The 6,163-nt window shown below is 44.7% G+C and overlaps 1 pseudogene; it reads right to left on the bottom strand.

Annotated features, from left to right (window-relative positions):
• Nucleotides 1-1,866: 1,866 nt before the first annotated feature.
• Nucleotides 1,867-4,157, bottom strand: LOC114080008 (moesin pseudogene; annotated as a pseudogene).
• Nucleotides 4,158-6,163: the final 2,006 nt, after the last annotated feature.

Here is a 6,163-nt window from a genome sequence, read left to right as displayed (position 1 = left end):
AAAACATAATCTAGAATAGCCACCATTATGTGTTTGTTACAGAATAGATTCAGTACCCCAAAGACCTCCCTTTCCTAGTTGCCCTGAGTCTCTGGCCATCATAAATCTTGTTATTGTCTGTTGTTTAGCTTTATCCAGAGTGTCCTATACTCAGGATAACATAAATGTGGCATTTTATCCCATATGTTTTTCTAATCAAGGTGTATTTATGATGCCTCATCATCTTTCTTTTTTTTTTTTTTTGAAGTCTTCCTAAATTTTATTGGCACTGAAATAGAACATGGGTTGAGCATAAACCCTGCCAAAAACAATTTTTAAAAAACCCAAAAATACACAAAAAAACCCTGAATATAAAATCTAACCTTTCTCCCCAGCCTCCCTGGGGGTGGGTTACTGCCCTTAAGGCAGCTAGATTGCCCCACAATTCCAGATTTGAATTTAGCCAAAACAGGGCATATCACCAAGTGAGTATCAATATAATTCACAGCAATGCACACAAGACTCCCCAGGGTCAGGTGGGGGGCAGGGATTGAGGAAGGCTCTCAGTTAGGGGCACTGCATGGAGGGAAAGGATAGCCCCAGGGGGGACTGAACCCTAGGGAGAAGGCAAACAGGAACAATAAAACCAAATACCAAGTGCTTTAAAAATGGATTGTATGACTTATAGTGACAGGTAATATCACTAATACTGAAAGTTTCTTACATTACTGTTTCTGGCAAAGTATCCTTTTATAATATAGTATATGCTTCCCAGGTAAAGGAATGAGGCCAAAATGATCCTGCCCCAAGACTAATATCTTCTAATGGTGCATTAGCAATAAAGGCAGAAATCAATATTGAGTTAGATATCACTAGAATATATAATACTGGTAGAAAGAAAAAGAGCACACAAGACAGAGAGGAGGAGGCCACTTCTGGGTTGAGAGCAAGGGGTCGGGGTGTTGAAGGGACCAGGTTAGAATCCCCAGCAGCTCTCTGATATGTAGCTCCAAGGGACACCACAGCTGGTGACAAGACCTGGTTAAAGGTTTGTCAGAGGTAGGGCCCAGTCACCACCTTGGATGGGGATGATGGGAAGGGGCTACTGGGCACCTGAGAGGATTGAGTAAACTGAAGGACCAGAGGCATGGGCTTCTCTCACCACATGCAGCTTCTGCTAACCACTTCCCAATTGAGCCTACTGGTGTCAAGATCTAGGGCTCACCATATAATCAAGGCCCACACTGCTGTGAGGCAGGAGCTGTGGCCCATGTAACTCTGATAGGGGAAGTGGCCTAGAGCTCCTGGCTGAGAAAATCCTGAAGGCAGGTGTGAACATTCCTCCCTTTTGGCAAGAGCAGTGGTTGGGGGTGGCTGAGCTTTTGGGTACTTATCCCTATTATTCTAACTGTGGGGAATTTGTGGATTGGAGGGGGCATGGGTAGATACAGAGAAGGAACCAGGAATGTGGAACTACAAGGGGTACTTCTGCCCATAGAGCTCAATTGAGACAAGCCTAGGCTCATATAAGGCATCGGGGCAGGATCTTTTACCCAGCATTGGCTGACTAAAAGTGCCAATGGCCTTCCAGAATGATAGTGAAGCCTTTTGAAGGCACAATCTCCCTCATCCCACCCTGGGGAGAAACTGAGTCCCTGAACTCAGGGACAAGGCTTATTGGGACTGAGTTTGTAACAGGCCCAATCTGGGAGGTAGATACAAGAATGACTGAACATCTCTTTATCCTCCAATCATTACCAAGCCTAAATAACTCTAAAAAGGATGGGCATTGGGAGGCCAAATCCTATCTAAGTTGACACACTAGAACAGATAACCAGGGACCTGTCTGCTTCCCTATACCCTGTAATACCCTAACCCTGTAAATCATATGGAAGAGGAAGTCAGTGGTGGGGTAGGGGAGAGGAGCTAGCTTTCACCACACTCCACATTTGACTTCCAAAGGACAATAGTAAGTGGGGGGTGGGCAGTTGCCAACTGAAGTGAAAGTGCCTCTGAACTGGGGAAGTGGTTGGTTCTAGCAAACTAGATTAAATGGAACAGAGAGGGGAAACAGGGTCCCATTGGCACCACATTGGGCTATTTGACTGCCCAGGGAAATGAGTGGGAACTGAGGTGCTAGGTTTGGTCCCATGGCTGCACTGTATGCTTGGCATGACTCCAGGGCTGCTCTAGTTAGTGGCTCCAGCACAGTGTGAGTTAGGCAAAAGTATAAGGAGTGTCAGGGAAAGGAAGAAGGGAGGAGGGGTCCCTAGAGGCTGGGTGCCCTTTACATGGACTCAAACTCATCGATGCGCTGCTTGGTGTTGCCCTGCCGGATCTGGTGCAGGGTTTTGTATTTGTCTCGGCCCAGTCGCATGTTCTCAGCATGGATCATGTCATTGGCAGTCTTCTTGGATTCATCATGGGCACTGGCCAGCTCTGAAGTAAGGGCCTTCAGGTGTTTCTGCACACGCTCGTTCTTCTCTGCCTCAGTGGTCCGTTCCTCTTCACTGCGGTCCTTGGCCATAGCATCCGCCCTCAGATCAGCACTGGCCTCTGCCCCATTCTCATCCTGTTCATCTTGCTCATTCTCCGCAGGCTCTACCACATGAGGTGTACTCATGGCAGTCTTCAGTTCAGCACGGGTCTTCTCCAAGTCTTCCTGTACCATCTGGGCCTTTTGCTGCCACTCCACAGCCTCACTCTCCTTCTTCTGTCGGGCCACCTCCAGCTGAGAGATCCGAGCTGTCAGCTCTGCCATTTCTGAAGCCAGTTGTTCCTGGGTCTTCTTCTGGTCCCGGAAGCCTGCAGCAGGGCCTCCTTGGCCTCTTCAGCTTCTTGACGTTCCTTGGCCAGCTTTTCAGCCTCGCTCTGAGCACGCTTCCGTTCCTGCTCAAGTTCCAGAGCCCTGCGGGTTTGTTCTTCCAGTTCTTGCTGAGCCTTCTTAGTCTGTTCCTCGATCTGCTTCAGCTTCTCCATCAGTTCTTCCTTCTCCCGTTCAATCTTCTCCTTCTCCTTTTCTGCCATTTCACGCTTCTTCTTCTCATTTTCCAGCAGAGCACGTTCCATCTGCTTCTGGTGCTTCTCCTCCCGGGCCTGTGCCTTCATCTGCTGCACTTCAATGGTGTCAGGCTTACGGCGGCGCATGTATAACTCATGGTTCCCCATGCACAGGGCCAAGATTTGCTTGTTAATCCGCAGCCGGGGAGCATAGAAGACAAAGTCTGGGGCTTTTTTGTCAATAGGCTTGATGACAAATTTCTTATCATTGAAAGAGATATTCCTGATTTCACTCCAGGGGAAGCCAATCTTAGGAGTCAGTCTGTCATTCTGTTCATAGATGTTGAGACCCAGAGCATCTACCCCCAGCCACAGCTCTGATCCTTTTTTGTTCTTAATGCTGAAGTAGTTCACACCGTACATCTCCAGATCTTGGGCAATCTTCAGATATTCCAGGACAGCATCCTCTCTAAGCATGCCTCGGTGTTCCTCATGCCACACCTGGATCCGCTCCTCCCACTGGTCCTTGTTGAGTTTGTGCTGCTCCAGGACTCTCTGGGGCAGCAACTTGTCTCCAGCCAGGTAGCCAGATTTGTGAACTTCCTTATTGAAGTCACCATACTTGGACTGGACAGCATAGGAGGCCAGTAACACAGCAGTTTCAGGTGGGCAGTAAATGTCATCATTGAGAATGCCCTCCTTCACTTGCAGGAAGAACAGGCGCTGGGTGATGTCCTGGATCAATTCCTCAGATACATCCTCAGGGTAGAACTTGGCCCAGAACTTGAAGAGCAGGGGGCTTTCCTTCCGGACATCCTGTGCTGTCACCTTCTTATTGAGTTTCAGCCAAGTGGAGAAACCCTTAGTGTCCTGGTACTGCAGACCAAAGAACCAAACTTCCCGCAGACCAATAGTTTTCACCACCTGGTCAAACAGCTGCTTGCCAGTGGTGTTGGGCTGGATGGCAAACTCCAGCTCTGCATCCATGGTGGTCACACGCACACTGATCGTCTTGGGCATGGTGGCGGCAAAGGCGGCGGAGTTGAGGAAGTTTGGCTAGAAACTGTCGGGCAGCGCTGAGCACGTAGTACCCACAGCTCAGACTCCGGGGGCCGGGGGCTCGGATTGGGTCCCTCTCTAGCGTCGGGGAGACTGCTCGGCTTCCTGCTAATGGGCCACGACTTCACAAACCCCACCCAGGAAAGAGCCGCCTCATCATCTTTCCATATTTGTTTGCTTATTAATGTTTTTTGGCTGAATCATGTTCCAATTTATTGATGAGTTCCTTTTTTGATTAATAATATGTAAATACTTACTAACAGATGACTTTACTGCTTTATGTTCTTGCAAACTATGAATAAACAAGTTACATTTTTTTTTGTGTGTGTGTGTGTGTGTGTGTGTGATGTTGGGGTGAAACCTGAAATCTCATGCTTGCTAGGCAATTTCTCTACCAATGAGCCACATCCCCAATCAAAAAAAAAATTATCAGCCTTTGCATGCAGAATTTTATGTGGACTCCAGCTTTCAACTCCAATAAATGAACACCTATTATGTGGTGTATAGATATATGGTAAGACTGAGGCTTTAAAAAAATTGTCAAACTCTCTTTCCAGATGGGCTGTACAATTTTGTGATCCCTTTAGCCATAAATAAGAGTTGCTCTTGTTCCTCTTCCTTTGCCCAGCAGTTTGTATTGTCAGATTTTGGAATTTCAGCCATGCTTATGGGTGCATTACTTGCAATTCAGTGTGATCCATGGTGTTGAACATGTTTTTCTGTCCTTGTTTGTCATCTATATTTGTTGGTATATCTCCTCGGATCTTTTATTAATTAAAAAAATAGGTTAAACTGACATACAATAAACTATACACATTGAATTATCAATACATTGAGTTTTTATATATTTGTATCTACATAAAACCATTACCATAATCAAGACAGTGAGCATTGACATCACACCCAACAAGTTCCTTGTGCCCTTTTGGAAATTCTGCCTCTTCCCTCCTCCTTCATATAGAAACAACTCAGAAAAAAAAATTATCATCATAGATAGAAGAATATTTTGCAATTTATATAAGTAGTCATATCCCTGGTCTGCATAGCAGGTGAACTTTGAAAAATCTTCCTTAATTGAGTCATCTGTGAAAGCATAACTCTGCCTGGCATAGTGGCACAGGATGTAATGTAGGTGGCTCAGGAGACTGAGGCAGGAGGATGATAAGTTCAAGAACAGCCCCAGCAGCTTTGTGAGTCCCTAAGCAACTTATCAAGAGGCTGTCTCAATGTGAAAAATATAAAGAGCTACAGATTGGCTTAGTAGTTAAGCAACCCTAGGTCAATCACTGACAGCAAATTGATATAAAAGGTGAGAATTTCTCCAAGCATAATGTGAGACCTTGGAGAAAGGTAAGGATTAAAGTATATAAAGAAACTGATATAGCTTTTGATATATAGTAGGCTTCAAATTGCTGGAGTTACCAGCCAAGATTTAAGTCTGGAATCCAGAGTACCTGAGGGAATATATAGATACCCAGTGCTTTTATTTCACCAAGAGCTGGTATTCCCTACAATTAAGTAGACTTTAAGATTTTTTTTTGGTAATTATTTTCTGGGGTTTTGTTTGTTTATTTGTTTGTTTGATTTTGATTTTAAAATCTGATAATAGTGATTCATATTACTGCTCTTGAATATTTTATCTTCTTCCTAATCTTTTAATCACTACAACAAAACCATGTATTCATTAAATAAAACCTCTTCCCCCTGGCTTCCCAGGGCCTGGCTTCCAGTTCTTCATTTGGGTCTGTGAGTTTACATATCCCTGATAGTTCACACACACACACACACACACACACACACACACAGACACTACTTTGTTTACTTAGTTTAACATTTTTGAGATTTATGTATGTTGTAGCATGCACATATGCAGAACACATTTTGACTATCCACTCTTCAGTTCATGGATTTGGATTCTCCTCACTTTTGGCTAGCATGAATGGTGCTGCCATGAACATCATATGCAAGTGTTTGTGTGTATATTTTCAGGTCTTTTGGGTATAGGACTGAGAGTAGAGTTGGTAGGTCATGTGATGATTCTATACTGAATTACTGAAATATCAAATATTTTAGTATACACTGTATATTGTATACACTGTATGCCATACTACATTTCCCAGAAATT

The sequence above is a fragment of the Marmota flaviventris genome, chromosome 5 (genome assembly GCF_047511675.1).
Source record: "Marmota flaviventris isolate mMarFla1 chromosome 5, mMarFla1.hap1, whole genome shotgun sequence".
Lineage (NCBI taxonomy): Eukaryota > Metazoa > Chordata > Mammalia > Rodentia > Sciuridae > Marmota > Marmota flaviventris.
This window is presented reverse-complemented; position numbering and strand designations above follow the sequence as displayed.